This window comes from Megascapheus bottae, chromosome 4, assembly GCF_031878675.1.
Source record: "Megascapheus bottae isolate mThoBot1 chromosome 4, mThoBot2.hap1, whole genome shotgun sequence".
NCBI classification, from domain to species: Eukaryota; Metazoa; Chordata; class Mammalia; order Rodentia; family Geomyidae; genus Megascapheus; species Megascapheus bottae.
This window is the reverse complement of record NC_143512.1, coordinates 4,021,424-4,037,433: the sequence shown is the minus strand read 5'-3', so window position 1 is coordinate 4,037,433 and position 16,010 is coordinate 4,021,424. Positions and strand designations below refer to the sequence as shown.

Genomic DNA, 16,010 nt, shown 5'->3' with positions numbered 1-16,010 from the left:
CAACAAAATTGCTGGAACATTCAAACAACATGATTATATGGTCCTGTGTATTTACATGTGCCTGTCAATAGTAGACTAGACAGTCAGTCCCTGAGGATAAAGGCCACATCTGTCTTGTTCATCCAGATCTCTCTCTCTACCTGGACTCTACAAGAAGTACTAACAAATGTCAAATGAAGGACGGATTCAGGTGTCATCGGGGAACATTTTGTTTGTACAAGATGATAGTGACTTCTCTTTTGCAATGAATGTTAATTTTCATCAGTTTAGCCAGTGAATATAAGCTAATTGCTATGTGCTTATACTGGGCTCAGTGGTGCCTGAGACAAATTCAGCTCTGCCCACAGAGTGTGCAAGGAACTGGGAGAGTGGTGAGCCATACGTGAAGTGATCACCAGGAGCTGTGGGCTGGATGCTGGATCTAGGGTTAAGGGAAAGACTAGGAAGAAATGAAGTTTAACCTGAGATTAGGAACAAATCAATTCACTAATGTTTTCATAATACTTACGAAATGGAGGACTCTACCCTACACACTACAGGCTTTACATACTTAACTCATTTAAAGTTTTACAGCAGCCCCAGGAGGTACACACAGTTATTAATTATTAAGTAATTTATGCTAGTTTGAGGCTTGAACTCAGGCCCAGGGTGTTTCCCCCTTAGATGTTTCGCTCAAGTCTGGGCTTGATCACTTGAGCCATAGTTCCACTTCTGGCTTTTTAGTAGTTAATTGGAGTTTTAAGGACTTTCCTACCTGGGTTGGCTTCAAATTATGATGCTCAAATCACAGCCTCCTAAGTAACTACGATTACAAGTATGAAGCACTGGCACCTAGCTTCTTACCTGCATTTAGAGATGAGGAAATTGAGCACAGACAGGCTGGGAAGCCAACCAACCTCACTGTGTTTACACGTGGCAGTGTCCAAACCCAAGAAGTCTGGTTGGAGTCCATCTCCTTGACTGGAAGTTGATAAAGTGATGTAACAAAGAGAAATAGCAATGGATGAGAGGGGGGAAAGCCCAATACATTGCAACCAGGACCAATAGGATGGATTCATGGGTGAGATATGGGCAAAGTGCAATATTAGGTTTCTGGAAGGAACATGGTGATTGAGTCCGTGAGAGTCAACTGAGTTTGAAGAAGGGCCTGGTATGAAAGTTCAGAAGAGAAGCAGTAGCTTTCTTCAGAATTTGGGGGTATGGGAAGAAATGACCAGGTTCTGGGCTGAAAGTATGGCCTAGTGGTATAGTGCTTGCCTAACATGCATGAAACCCTGGGTTCGATTCCTCAGTACCACATACACAGAAAAAGTGTATGTGGTCAAGTGATAGAGTGCTAGCCTTGAGAAAGCCCAAGGACAGTGCCCATGCTCTGAGTTCAAGCCCTAGGACTGGCAAAAAAAAAAAAAAAAAAAAAAAAAGCAGATCCTCTGTCACATCTAGATCGCCTATGCCCACTCCCTGGTGGGGCCTGGGCCTTGACTTACATCTCCCTAGATGACCCTGAGCTGAGAAGCTTGAGGGAACAGCAACTCTGAAGCCCATGGAAGTAGGAAAGTCTGTCAGAGATGTGGAGTCACTGCCGGGACACTGGCTTGCTCAGCTAAGACTGGAGCACAGATCCTTGACCTGACCCCTGATCAGCTAGCTCATTGCACATGTCACCCTCCTTTTCCTTCACATCTTTACAGTCACCTTTACTGCTTACTCCCAGGCCCAAAGGAGCCAGGCTAGTCCAGGGAGCCACCTTGCCCACGGCTAGTAGCCCTCTGCTTCTGACCCCCCCCAACACATTGATTTCTTTCTCACTCTTTCCTGCCAACATCCTCTGCTCTCCCCCACAGGGTGACACAACGTTTCCAGGGCCACTTCCTTGTGGCCTGTGCACAGGTTGTCTCCTGGGCTGGGAGTGTTCATCTCCCCCTCCGAATCCCATCTACTGTCTTCTCCCTGATCTGGTTCTTAGGCTGCTTCCTCCAAATCCCCTTATTATGTATGTCATGAACCATGGCCAAATTGGTGGTGGCTGGAGAATGTACTAGAAAATCAAAGTCTCATTTATGCGTGGCCTGCAGATTTTGCAATTGCAGCTACCATCCTTAGGCTCAGTCCTATGTGTGCTGCTCCCAGGGGAGTCACATGGGCACAGACAGGAGTCAGAAGCCTGGTCCCATCATCTCTCCATGGAAAGTACCAATGGGGAACAGAAACCCAAGAATGAGAGTAGTCTTTGCTACAAGGGTGAGGGGTGAGGATGGGTATGTTGTACTTCAAGTATTTTGTTTGCCCTCTCTGTACTCTGCTTTGCTCTTACATTTCCTGTGCTTAGCTCCTACAATGAATAATCTTGAAAGCAGACTGCCACTCATACCTGTAATCCTAGCTTCTCAGGAAACTGAGGTCTGAGGGTCTCAGTTCAAAGTCAGCCCTGGCAAAAAAAAAAAAAAAGTTATCTTCAATGAAGCACTAAAAAAGCTGGAAATGGAGTTGTGGTTCAAATAGTATATTAAGCAAAAAAGCCAAGGGACAGTGCCCAGGTGCTGAGTTCAAGCCACATACACACACCCCTTGGAGCCTATGAAGGTCCATAAGAATTCAGTCTGTTCCCCAGATTGATTTTAGCCTTGACCCAGAAGCACAAAATCAGGATCTGCTGGGGAAGACCTGACACGCCTTGTCACTGGTGAGGTCCTTACAGCGTTCAGTCACCACCCTCACCTCCACTTTGGCCCCGTCTTACAGGTTGGCTCACAGAGGGCAGAGGGCCCTGGGCTGGAGACCGTCAGACCGCAGCACCAGCTGTGTGGGCTTGTTCGGGGCTGTGAGCCGCTGGTCGTGTCGCCCTCTGGGCCTCGGTGCTCCGTCTGCACCGGAGGACCACTGTCCCGACCGTGCCCGGCTCGCAGGGTGCTGGGCGGGATGGGATTCCCCAGAGGGTGGGAAGCAGTCGCCGTGGGAAAGGCGATTTGTCCGTCGGTCTGTCTGGCCACTTAGGGGAGATGACATCCTAGCAAACAATGAAACCAGTCAGTGAGCCGGCTGATCGCGGAAGAGGAAAAGGGTTTTCCTGGGAGGGCCGGCAAGTGGGGGAGGTGGGAGAAGGTCCTGCCCAAGAGGGGTCACTGTGGCTGGGACCTGTGGTGGGGGCCCGGCCGGGACGCCCGGGGCCGCGGCGGCGCGCGTCTTTGTCTCCCTCTTTCCCCTGCCGCCTCTCCGACCCCTAGCGCCGTTCCTCCCCTGACCCCGGATAACTTGTTGGTCTCCTCCGGGCTTTGTTTCGGTGTGTGCGCGGGGTCACCGCCCCGGAGGCCCCGCCGCGGCCGCCCGCCCGCCCGCCCCGCGCGGGTCCCGCGTCCGACACCCCCACGGCCCCCGCCCCCTACCCGCTCCGAGGCCGGGGTCAAAGGCAGCGCGTCACGTGGTCGCCGAGCGGCACCGAATCGGCCGGGAGAGCCGAGAGAGAATCCGGGTGGAAGCCGAGAAATCCAGCCCCGATAGCAGCGCCGGGTCCCGCCCCGGCCCCCGCCCCAGGGCGCTCGCCGCACGCCCGCCCGGCCGGCCTCGCCGCGCGTCCTCGGCCCGCACTCACGCGCCCTCGCCGGGGCGCAACCGCTCGCCGCGGCCGCGGAGCGGGGAGGTAGGCGCGGGGCCGGAGGGGTGAAGGGAGGCGGGCTGGGGGTGGGGGAGACCCTGGCAGGCGGGTCCGCCCCTCTGCTCCGCGAGCCCGAGCGGCCCGGCAGTGCCCCAACTTGCATCCTCCGGAGGACCCCTGCTCGCCGCGGGGCGCGGAGCCCGGGGCCCGAGGGCTGGGCACCGGCGTGGGGCGGCGGCGCCGCCGCGGCGCGGGGGTGGGAGCGGTGGAGGCGGCCGCGGAGGGGTTAACCCCGGCCCGGGCCAGAGGCCGGCGGCTCCACGCACCCCTGCCAGCGGCGGGGAGGACCCCGGCGTCCGGAACCTCGCTCCCCGGCGGCGCCCCGGCCGCGGCAGGTAGGAGGCCGGCGGGGACCGGGACTGGCTTCGTCTCCCGGCCGCCCAGCCCGCGGAGCCGGAGCCGGCGTGCAGGCCGCGCGGGGCCCGAGCGGCCGGCGGCGCAAGTTTGGTTCGGGCGGGCGCCGGGCGGGCGGGTGGGGGGGACAAAGGGGTGGGGGGCCGCGTGGAGGCCCCAGGCCGGCCGGGGTGCGGGCGAGGGCAGGCGGCGGCCGCAGGTCACGGATAATGTCACTCACGAGGAATGCCCCCTCCCCCTCCTCGCGCCCGAACAGGGGAAACTTTTGTCTGGCGAGGGAGGGGGTGCGAGGCCGGGTCCCGGCTCCGGGAAGGGGCAGGCAGCCCGACCGGTTTTCTCCCGGCTCCCAGCGGCCTGGTCTTTGGCTCCCCTCCTCCCCCTGGCTCTCGAGGGCCAGCACTCCCCTTTCAATGCTGCTCTTTAATGCCTTGGGACCGGCGACAGGAGGGGACGCCTGTAGGACGCGGGGGCTCTCCACCTGGCTCTTTGGAGCCAGGAACCTTTGCCAAGCCGGGGGTCATCGGACTCCCCCCCCCCCAACACACACACACACACACACACACACACACACGTTGTTCCCTGGAGAGAACGTTCTGGGGCAGTATTTACTGTCCTCTGGTTAGAAGGTCAGACAGACTGAGGTGTTTGTCACTTCCCAGCTGTGTGACCTTGAGTTGGTTCCTTACCTTACCCTAACCTGAGTTTGTCTTAACTTGTGAAATGGGAAAAATAAAATCTCTGTCAGAGAGGAAGGAATAAGACCATGGTCCCTCAGTAAATGTTCATATGCTGATATTCAACAAGTATTTATTTCAGGTTTACTATATGCCAGGCCCTGGGCTCGTTAATTGCTATGCCTATGCTATCTTAATTCCCCACATCACTCTTAAGCTACATTTACCGAGGGAAACTGAGGCACAGAGGTACAGAGTGGTGGAGCTGGGGTTTGACTCCCCAGCCCAGAATTTCATCCTGAGGTCTCCCTAGAACAGGGCCCATGGTTTCAGTTGTGTGGATTCCTGCTTCCCTTCCCCATCACCCTTACCCCAGGTGAGGCTCCTTTTTGCCTGGCACTTGCCTGGGTGAGATCGTGTGTCCTGGCTCTTGTTAATGTGGACAGCTGGAGCAGCAGGGCGGTCAGATGGAGCCTGGCTTTGGGGCTTCATGATGGTCCAAGTTGTGCTGGCCCGGTGGCCAGCGGGAATGCTCTTCCAGTGTGGGTGGTGCAGGGAGGAGCTTGCCTCTGCGGCTGGGGACAGCTGGTGGCCTTGTCAACAGGCCTCTCCCCAGCACCCAGGGGACAGGGGAGCCTTTCATCTGCATTTAGACTTAGGTGACTTTCCCATCAGCAGGGGGCAGAGGTAGGGCCCAGTGGTGGAGCTCTTAGGCGGATAGAAACCTAGCCCAAATGTGCTCTTTCTTGGGTGACTTGGCCCCAGGGCTTTCAGCTAAGCAAAAGCTGGATTTCAAAGTTCTCCCCCCAAAATTTTGTGAGGCTAATAGCAGGGCTGGACCTTGAGTCAGTGTTGGAATCCCAGCATTCTGGGGGAAATATGTATGTTCAAAGTTTCTGAGCATCGCCAGAACAGTACTGGAGATAGCCCAGGAGGGAATTGGTAGGGTAGCTCAGACTCTTTTTGGCCAGTCCTGGGGCTTGAACTCAGCCTGGGTGCTATCCCAGCTCAAGGCTACTGCCCTACCCCTGGGCCTGGGCATTGTCACAGAGCTCTTCAGCTCAAGGCTATACTTTTTGCTTAAGGCTAGCACTCTGCCAGTTGAGCCACAGCGACACTTCCAGCTTTTTCTGTGTATGTGGTTCCAGGGCTTCGTGTATGCTAGGCAAGCACTGTGTCACTAGGCCACACCCCTGACCCAGCTCAGACTTTTTTTTTATGGGTCATGGGGCTTGAACTCAGTCTGGGCGGTGTCAGTGAGCTCTTCAGCTCAAGGCCACCACCCTACCCTTGAGTCAAGTCCCACTTCTCCTTTTCTTTTTTTTTTTTTTGGCCAGTCCTGGCTTGAGCTCAGGGCCTGAGCACTGTCCTTGGACTTTCTCAAGGCTAGAGCTCTATCACTTGAGCCTCAGCACCACTTCTGGCTTTTTTCTATATGTGGTACCCAGGAATCGAACCCGGGTCTTCATGCATGCTAGGCAAGCACTTTAACCACTAGGCCAAACTCCTGGCCCCCCACTTCTCGTTTTCTGGAGGTTAATTGGAGGAAAGGTCCTTTTGTGCCCGGGCTGGGGGCTGGCTTTGAACCTTGATCCTCAGATCTTAGCCTCCTGAGTAGCTAAGATTACAGGTTTTTTTTTTTGGTTTGTTAGTTTGTTTTTTGAATTTATGGCTGGGGCGCTGTCCCCGAGCTTTTCTGCTGAAGGCTAGCACTCTGCCACCTTGAGCTACAGCACACTTCCCAAATTGCTGTTTAATGAATGGCATTTTCAAACCTAGGGCTTGAGGGGCGTGTGATGGGTGGGGCAGATAGTGGACCACATGTTTGGAGGTGGAAAGTCTGCGCACACACACATGCAGCCCAGTTCAGTTTTGGGTATACGGAACCCTCCTGGGCTGATACCACTGTCAGCTTTAGGATGAAGAATAGAAATTCTACTGTTTAGCTGGATATTGAGAGATGTGAGGGATAAAGGGGCTGAAAGGGTGAAAAGGGGTCCTGAGGTCACTTTATCCCTTTTTATGGCTAGTCCTGGGGCTTGAACTCAAGGCTTGGGCACTGTCCCTGAACTTCTTTGTTCAAGGTTAGCACATGAGCCACAGAGCCGCTTCCCGCTTTTTCTGTGTATGTGGTACTGAGGAATTTAACCCAGGCTTCATGCATGCTGGGCAAGCACTCTACCATTAGGCCACATTCCCAGCCTCTTACTTTATCCTTGTGAGCAGAGCCAGGGGAGAGGCCTGTGGAAGAATGAACAGGTTAAGGAAGAGCCAGCAAGCAGGAGAAGATGCCTAGCGAACCTCCTGTCACATGGGGTGTGTGAGAGACAGTTGTGTGATTTTTCAATTGAGGAAAGGGTCAAGAATGACAAATCACATACTGGGGTTGGGCCAGGAACTAATGGACCCACTCTGCGTCTGAGAAACTTAGAAACAGGGCTCAGCAGCCCAAAGCTCTCGCTATCCTGGGCTCAGGTCCTGCTTGGTTGAGCTTTGGGCCACGTGTTTATGCTTTGGGACCAAAGCCAGTTCTGCAAGTCTCTAGAGCTTGGGCAGACGTCTGCTGGATTGGAATTCGGTTTGAGTATGGCTTGAAATATCTGGACTGTTTGGAGGGCTTTGACATGCTTTGCCCGAAGTGGAATGTTTGGGTTATTTGTTAAATGAGTATGGAAAATGTCTGTGCCTGGGTGACAAGGGACATAAAATGGGGTGAGATACTGTTGGGGTTTGGCTGAAGAGCCTCCTGGTCTGGCAGGGAAGGGAAGACAAGGATCCAAGTGAGGGCCTTCGGGCAGGATGTGAGCTGTGGCCAGTGATGGAGAGCTGTGGCAGGTCAGTGGAAGGAAGCGCCTTCTGTTGTTGCTGTCCCCAAGGTTTCCTGGAGGGGGGGATGTTTATGAGACGTGGGCTATGGGAGGGGCCAAACTGGGACAAGACTGTATTATGGGGAACCTACAGCACGCTGCTGCAGTTTGGGTTTTATTCTGTAGCCTGCAGAGAGGACAGAGGGTTGTAAGCGGCTATTTGAGTTGAAGCCTGTTCCTAGGCCTTGTGTCAGGCACTGTGCCAGGCTCTTTACAGACACCCTATTGAAATCTCACAATACCGGCCAAAGTAGCTGCTGCTGGCAACCCCACCCCTGCCCTATTTTCAGATGGGGAAGTGGAGGCTCGAGGGGTGTAATCACTTGCAGAGCTGGAATTTGAACCCACAGCTGGATCCCTTTGTGCCCTTGTATTGCTTTCCACAGGGTCCTTTAGACAAGGATGGTGACAAAGCCAGCAGTCTAGAGAAGCTACTTTCTTGGATTCAGCAGGGCTGGATCACACACTGGGACTGATGGGAAGGATGAGAACTTTGTAGCTGGTTCACTAAGGTGTGTGTGCATGTGCATGCATATGCATATGTATGTACTTGGGTTTGAATTCAGGGCCTGGGTGCTGAGTTCTCTCAAGGTTGGCCCTCTACCACTTGAGCCACAGCTCCAATTTTTTTTTGCGCGGGTGGGGTGGGGATCATGGGGCTTGAACTTAACCTGGGTGCTGTCCCTGAGCTCTTCAGCTCAAGGCTACTGCCCTACCTCTGGGTCTGGGTGTTGTCCCTGAGCTCTACAGCTCAAAGCTACCACTCTACCCTTGAGCCAAGCCCCACTTCCCATTTCTGGAGGTTAATTGGAGATAAATAAGTGTCTTGGGTCTTTTTGTGCCCTGGTTGGTTTTGAACCTTAATCCTCAGATCTCAGTCTCCTGAGTAGCTAGGATTACAGGTATGAGCCACCTACAGGCATGAGTCACCCATCGTGTTTGTTGTTGTTGGTTGTGGGGCTTGAACACTGGGCCTGGGAGGTGTCTCTGAGCTCTTCAGCTCAAGGCTACTGCTCCTATACTTGAGCTACGGCGCCACTTCCAGTTTTCTAGTGGTTAGTTGGAGATAAGAGTCTTATGGACTTTAGTGCCTGAGCAGCTTTGAACCTCAGATCTCAGCCTCCTGAGTAGCTAGTATTACAGGTATGAGCCATTGGCACAGTGCACAGCTCCACTTCTGCGTGTGTGTGTGTGTGTGTGTGTGTGTGTGTGTGTGTGTGTGTGATTTATTGGAGATAAAGAGTCTCATGGCCTCCTGAGTAGCCAGACAGGTGTGAACCACCAATGCCTGGCACATGGTGGGGGTTTGGCGGGTAGAGCTAGCATCAAAGGTGACAACTCCAGGAAAGCTAACTTGGGACTGTGCTGCCTGGGAGTAGGCCAGGCCCCCCAGTTAGTTAGTGGTATGCCTAGAGATGAGAGGAATGACCAGCAGAGTTTGGCCTGGGTGACTGCTCTTGTTTCCCCTTTTACCCAAGAATCTCAGCACCTGGGTAATGCTTGGTGTGTGTCCAGGCCCTGCTTTTCTCATAGCTTGGGGAGCCACTCTTCCTGCATGTCTCAGAAAGTTCCCTACCTACTTGCTCTGCAGATCCCACTCTGCCTGAAGGGCCATGCTTACAGTGCACTCAGCCTTTCCCCTCAGAAAGTCTGGAGAGGTGGCTGGAGCCAGGGCTGTAGAGGGCTGAGTTTCACAGAGGACTTGAACCTTCTGCTTGCTTTTCCCTGTGGGTGAAAAGGGCCGGTCTCTCTGGTCTAAACTGTAGTCACATAAGGCCTGTAGGGGCTGGGGGGAAAGGTTTTTGTTTTTTGTACCATTACTGGAGTTTGAACTAGTACTGTCCCTTGGCTTTTTCTCTCAAAGCTGGCATTCTACCACTTGAGCCACAACTGTACTTCCAGCCTTTTGGAGATTAATTGGAGATAAAGAGTCTCACAAGCCGAGTGCTGGTGGTTCATGTCTATAATCTTAGTTACTCAGGAGGCTGAGATCTGAGGATCACCATTCGAAGCCAGCCTGGGCAGAAAAGTCCATGAGATGCTTATCTCCAATAAACTACTCGGAAAAAGCTGGAAGTGGTACTGTGGCTCACGTGGTAGTGAGCAAAAGAATCTCAGTTATGGTACTTAACGCTGGCCAAAAAAACAGAAGTCTCACAAACTTTCAGGCTGGCTTTGAGCCCCAATCCTAGGTAGCTAGGATTATAGGTATCCAGCAGGCAGCGAGGAGAGAAAGATGGAGTGGACAGCAGATTTGTTCCTCTTCTCTGCTGTAGAAGTTGGAGGAGAGCCTTAGTCTTCAGCAAGCGTTTTCTCCTGCGTGGGGGACAGTTTCAAAGCTCTGCCCATCCTAGATCTTGGAGTTTGGAAGATTAGGTGCTGGATCATATGGCCTCTGGGCTACAGTCAGTCTGCTATCAAAGTTCTTTTCTAGTGCAAGAGACTCTGTGTTATTTTGCCATCTCATTGTTCGATATAAATTGAGTTAATGTAAATTTTAAAATGCTTGGTGAAGGAGCACTCATTTATTTGAAAGGAAGATATGAGAGATGGCCCAGCTGTCTGAAGTACCGAGCTACTGCCTGCCTCTTTCCCTTTCCCTCGCCATGCCCAGGCCTCTCCATCAGTCACACTCTGGTCAGTGCTTCGGTGTCACTTTTTTCATTCCCAGTTTTCCAGATCTTGCGCTGCTGCTTTCGCTGCTGCTGCTTTCTTTGCTGTTTTTCCAGTCTCCAGGGGCCCTTGCATTCCTGCCTTAAGGGAATATCTCATCTCTATGATCTGTAGGACAGAGATAAGGACTGCCTGCAGCCCATTACTAGAAGGATGAGCAACACTGCAGAGTAGAGGCTAGTGTCCTGAGTTCAAATCCCATCTCTAAACATGAGCTGTGGGTTTATTTTTGTTTTTATTGTTTTGGTGCCAGCCCTGGCTTCTTTTGCTCAAGGATACCACTCTACCACTTGAGCCACAGATTCGCTTCTAGCTTTTTGGTAGTTAATTGGAGAAAAGGATTTCATGTATTTTCCTCTCTGGACTGGCATTGAACCTCAATCCTTAGATCTCAGACTCTGATAGGATTACAGGCGTAAGACATCAGTGTCCAACTATGAGCGGTGCCCAACTGTGAGCGCTATGAGCTATGTTATAAGGGCAAAATACCTAAATCTCCCTGGTCATCGGCTTCCTCAGCCGCAAAATAAGAATAATAACAGACCTGTTTTGGAAGAGAGATTGAGTAACTCAGTACTTGACACTAAGAATTCAGTAGATACAAACAGTTCAAAGGAGCTAGTTTTGGGGCCAAAAGCATGACCTAGTGGTAGAATGCTTGCCTAGCATTCATGAAGCCCTGGGTTTGATTCCTTGGTACTACATACACAGAAAAAGCCAGAAGTGGCACTGTGGCTCAAGTGGCAGAGCACTAGCCTTGAATAAAGTGCCCAAAGGTGGGCCGGGAGTTTGGCTTAGTGGTAGAGTGCTTGCCTAGCATGCATGAAGACCAGGCTTCGATTCCTGAGTACCACATACATAGACAAAGCTGGAAATGGTGCTGTGGCTCAAGTAGTAGAGCTCTAGCCTTGAGAAAGCCCAAGGACAGTGGTCAGGCTCTGAGGTCAAGCCCCACGACTGGCCAAAAAAAAAAAAAAAAGAGCTAGTTTTCCTTGTGTACAGATGGGAGCCATCTGTTCATTTAGCAAAGGAGGAGAGACCCCCCAGAATCTGTGGGGAGAGGGTAGATTCTGCACGTTATGCTTAGTGGTTGGCGGAGACTTGTATAGATGAGTAAACGGAGGCCTGGATAGATAGAGCAGTTGTATGGTAATCGAGAACCACAGCCTTCATCCAGGAAGGCTGGCAGCATTTCCTCCCATTGTTATGCCCTCTCTCCCTTCACTCTGTCATCCAGGTTAGAATGCTCAAATTCAAGCTGAGTGTGGAGGTGCATGCCTGTAATCCCAGCACTCAGGAGGTTGAGACCCAAGAGTTCAAGGGAAGTCTGGGCTATATCATGGGCTCCTGTCTCAAAGAACAGAACTAGGTAGGACACCAATGGCTCCATCTTTAGTCCTAGTTACAAAGGAAGCTGAGCATTGTGGTTTGAAGTCAGCCTAGGCTAGAGAGTTTCTGAGCCTCAGTTAGCCACTAGAAAGCCAGAGATGAAGGTGTTGGCCCAAGTGATAAAAGTGCCAGCCATGATTGACAAAGCGAAAGGGCAGTACCCATGCTCCGAGTTCAAGCCCTGGTACAGGCACAAAACAAAACAAAAGCTAGCATAAGGAAATCCACCAAAAACTGAAAAAGGAGTATTTTATAGGGAGCTGAACTTGCTCCAAGTACATTGTACACATCTTTGAAGCTATCACACCAATCTCCCTTGTAATAGTAATGTATACCAATTCAAAAATAAATTTAAAAAGGGATGCTCAAGTTCACAGGCTTCACTGTCTTTCTGCCTTGAGACTCATGTCAGGTGAGTTGCCTGGTGGCCCTAGGGCTATCCCTGAGACCCGGGACCCACCTCCTTCTCACATGAGACCTCCTGCCCAGCCTCCCTGTGCCCTGGGAAGACAGAGTGGATGGTAGCAGGGGATGCAGCATGGTTTTGATCTTGAGATGGTGACTAGGAGATGCAAACAGAGTCAAGATAGGAAGTGAGGCCAAGAGCCATGCAGACTGGGTCACATCCCTGTGGAACATCCTGTTTGTGTGACTTGGGGCAAGGATTGAGCTCTTCATTATCTACAAAAGGGATAGTTGAACTCAAACCTTTAGAAAGAAATACAAGGAAGATTTTTTTTTTCCTGTGGGTCTCATGGGACTTGAATTCTGGGCCATGGCCCTGTCCCTGAGCTCTTCAGCTCAAGGCTACCATCCTACCCCTTGAGCCACAGCCCTACTTCCCATTTTTTAGTGATTAATTGAAGATAAGAATCTCATATTCTTTAGTGCCCTGGCTGGCTTTGAACTGTGGTTCTCAGATCTCAGCCTCCTGAGTAGCCAGGATTATAGGTGTGAGCCACTGCACCCAGCCTTACAATGAAGATTCTTACAGGTAAGAACCTGTAACAGTTCGAATTAATGTGGTTGGTACTGTTAATCTTAAGACGCTCAGTTGATCCCACAGCAGTGGGAAATAGCATCCCCTTTCATCCATGGGGCAGCAAATGCTTAGATGGAGGCGCTGCTGAGCCTGGAGAAGTTTGGATTCAGGGATCACTGCTAGGTTTGCTGATTTCTGGGGCTTCTCTGGCCAGTTCCTTGTCCCATGAAACAGATTCAGTGGGGAGCTGGTTCAGGAGAGAAGGGCTTCAACTTAGTGTAAGGAAGGAATAACAAAACTATCACAGCAGGCAGGGCATGTGTCTGCAGTGAGCAAGCTCTCTATTTTTCTGGAAGTAGGAACAGAATCCTGGAGCTCATGTGATTAGCATGTGGTTCAGGTCTTGCTCAGACCTGGAGGTCTGGCTCCACAAGGGAGGGCTTGGATCATCAGCATTTCCAAGCTGGCCAAGGATTGGCTTGTCTGGGCAGGTCCCCAGGTGGTGGTAGATGGTTTGTTGGCCTCATTGCTTAGCAGTAGACACCTTTGGTTTGCACCACCAGCTTTGCTTACACATAGCTCGCTACCTGCCCAGGCAAAGACTGGGTGAGACGTGCGTGTTGTCATAGCAGGCCTTTTACTCATGCTGTGCTCTCTGCCTGCTTGCTCTCCTTTTTCACATCTGCACCACTCCTTGTTCATCCGTTTTTATTTTGGTGCCGGTACTGGGGCTTGAACACAAGGCCTGGCACTCATTGTCCTTTAAGCTTGTTCACTCAAAGCTAGAGCCGTGCTAACTGAGCTTCAGCTCCACTTCCATTCTTCTACCCCCGCCCCCTTCAAACTGTGATCATGAGATCTCAGCCCCCTGAGTAGCTAGGCTTACCATGTGAGCGTGGGAGCCTAGCCCGTTCCTGCCTTTGTAGGACTAAAAGTTTTGTCTGCTCACAGAACTTCCCCCTACTTCACTTACAGGGTAATCCAGTGAGTCTCAAAGTTGTCTTGTACACTAGCAGCACTAGCATCACCTGGGAACTGTTTTTTTTTTTTTTTTTGCCAGTCCTGGGCTTGAGCTCAGGGCCTGAGCACTGTCCTTGGACTTCCTCAAGGCTAGAGCTCTACCACTTGAGCCTCAGCACCACTTCTGGCTTTTTTCTATGTATGTGGTACCAAGGAATCGAACCCAGGTCTTTGGAAATGCTAGGCAAGCAATCCACCACTAGGCCAAACTCCCGGCCCCTGGGAACTTGTTAAAAGGGCAAATTACTAAGCCAGGCAGCAGTGGCTCACACCTGTCATCATAGCCCTCCCCTAACCTACTGAGGCAGATGCTCTCAGAGGAAAGGGTCCTGTAGTCGGGGTTAAGACATCCTTCAAGTGATTCTTATGCCAGGAAGCATAAGATCTACTGGCACAGAAAAGTGTGTGTCTCTTCTTTGGGCTTTCCTATTTTCATCACTATCAGACCCGCAGAGACTGTGGGGTGACCCATAGTAAAGCCCAGTTTCTGTCTGTCCTATCTGGAAGGAGCCACAACTTCCTACCTAGAGCCTACTTAGGTCTGAGTGAGACCTGAACCACATGCTAATCACATGAGCTCTAGGATTAGGAGCCCCTTACTCTTGGAAATACCATGATGATAGGAGACAGTGCAGAGGAAGACAGTACTGGGGAGCTAGGAGTTGCCGGTGTGTGTGTGTGTGTGTGTGTGTGTGTGTGTGTGTGTGTGTGTGTGTGTGTGTGTGTGTGTGTGTGCGCACTTGTGGGTGATAAAGATGGATAACAGGAACAAGCCAGCTGTGTTCTGGGTCTGAGGCCAGCACAGAGGTTGGGCAGTGTGGGTTTTCCTTAGAGAATGTTTGTGAGTGTGTGTGTGTGTGTGTGTGTGTGTAAGTAATTGCAGTGGCCAGATGTGGGCTAAGAGGGCTAAAGGGCCTTAGTTGTCAGCAGTCCAGTAGGTTTAAACATCTCAGTAGTTTTAATGATAATCATAATTGCCACTCACATGTATTGATGGCTTATCAGTGCTTGCTAGGCACTTCCACACCATCTCTTCTCCAGTAATCCCTGTAACAATTCTGCAAGCCATATGGGGCTAGAGATAGGAATTGTATAAAATCCCATACAAGTGTTGAGAAGCATGATGTCATTGGAAGAAGGCTGGTGGGGGTAGCACAGCTGAGAATGGTTTGTTGAAGATATTTCCACATACATATTCTGTCAAATGAATCAATTGGACTTTGGGGAAGCGCTGATTGTGTTGGGGTGGCCCATGCTGGGGCCTCCACTAACAGACATTCTTACTGTCTGTTTGGATTCCAAGCTGTCAGGGAGATAAGAGTAGGTGCCTGTCCTTTGGTTCTGGCAGGAGAAGTGGGATGGTGAAGACCAGATTCTACTCAGTGGCTAACTCCCAAGTGGACACATGTCCCCATGTCCCCAAGGTACTTCCAGGCTTCCCGGACAGTGGAAGAACCCTTCTTCTCACCACTGGGGGACTGGTGCCCGGGCAGGAGCAGGGACTCATCCAGGCTGCACAGGGTATCAGAACTGCTCAGGGCCTGAGCACTGTCCTTGGACTTTCTCAAGGCTAGAGCTCTACCACTTGAGCCTCAGCACCACTTCCGGCTTTTTTCTATGTATGTGGTACTGAGGAATCGAACCCGGGTCTTCATGCATGCTAGGCAAGCACTTTAACCACTAGGCAAAATTCCCGGCCCCTAACACAGTATTGTCTCTACTCCACCCAGGGAATGGTTTGTTGCCAAACAGCTGTTCCCATCCTACTTTGGCACCCTGGTACCTGTAGCCCTGAGGGTGGCCTAGAGGGATGCAGGGAGCAAAATTGGAAGTGCCCTGGGAAAAGGCTGCCAAGAAGGGGTGTGGGAGCTTCCACAGGGAAGAACATCAAGAAGGCCAGACGGAAACCAAATGCATTTTCTAGATCCTGAGAGGATATTTGGAACAATGGAAGTAGGAAGGGGGAAGCTGAACTATAAAAAGGGCTTCTTGAGATCCATTAAAAAAAAGTAATGTCTGCAGGTTTGACTTTTGTTTCTCTAAAGGATGTTTATGTAACTCTGAAAGCAGGACCCCAGGGTCCTGGGAGGTTGTCAGGTTGCATTGTTTATGAACTCAGGGCTTTGAAGCTGGTCAGGACTTCATCTGAAAGTCTTCTCGTCTTACAGTTGGGGATAGGGAGGCTGGGAAGTGGGAGGGGCTGCCTGATGTCACTTAGGGCTTGGGGATTGGAACCCCTGGTTTTCTTGGCCTTGGAAGAGGTCTTTCGTCTTTTCACCCACAGGGCTTGGAGAATGGGCAGTGGCTGTAGCAGGACCCGTTGGAAATGCTTGTTCTATAGACGTTGCATAAGGCCTGGTCTTAATGCAGCCAGCTGGGCCTGATAGTCCTTCTGTGTT

The 16,010-nt window shown here is 51.6% G+C and overlaps 1 protein-coding gene across 1 annotated transcript in view; it reads left to right on the top strand.

Annotated features, from left to right (window-relative positions):
* The first annotated feature begins 3,533 nt into the window (after positions 1–3,533).
* Ndst1 (N-deacetylase and N-sulfotransferase 1) overlaps positions 3,534–16,010 on the top strand; it is a 68,043-nt gene continuing 55,566 nt past the window's right edge. The window contains exon 1 of the mRNA XM_090331224.1: positions 3,534–3,637. The gene's annotated coding sequence lies outside the window, so the exon portion shown is untranslated. The remainder of the gene's footprint in view (positions 3,638–16,010) is intronic.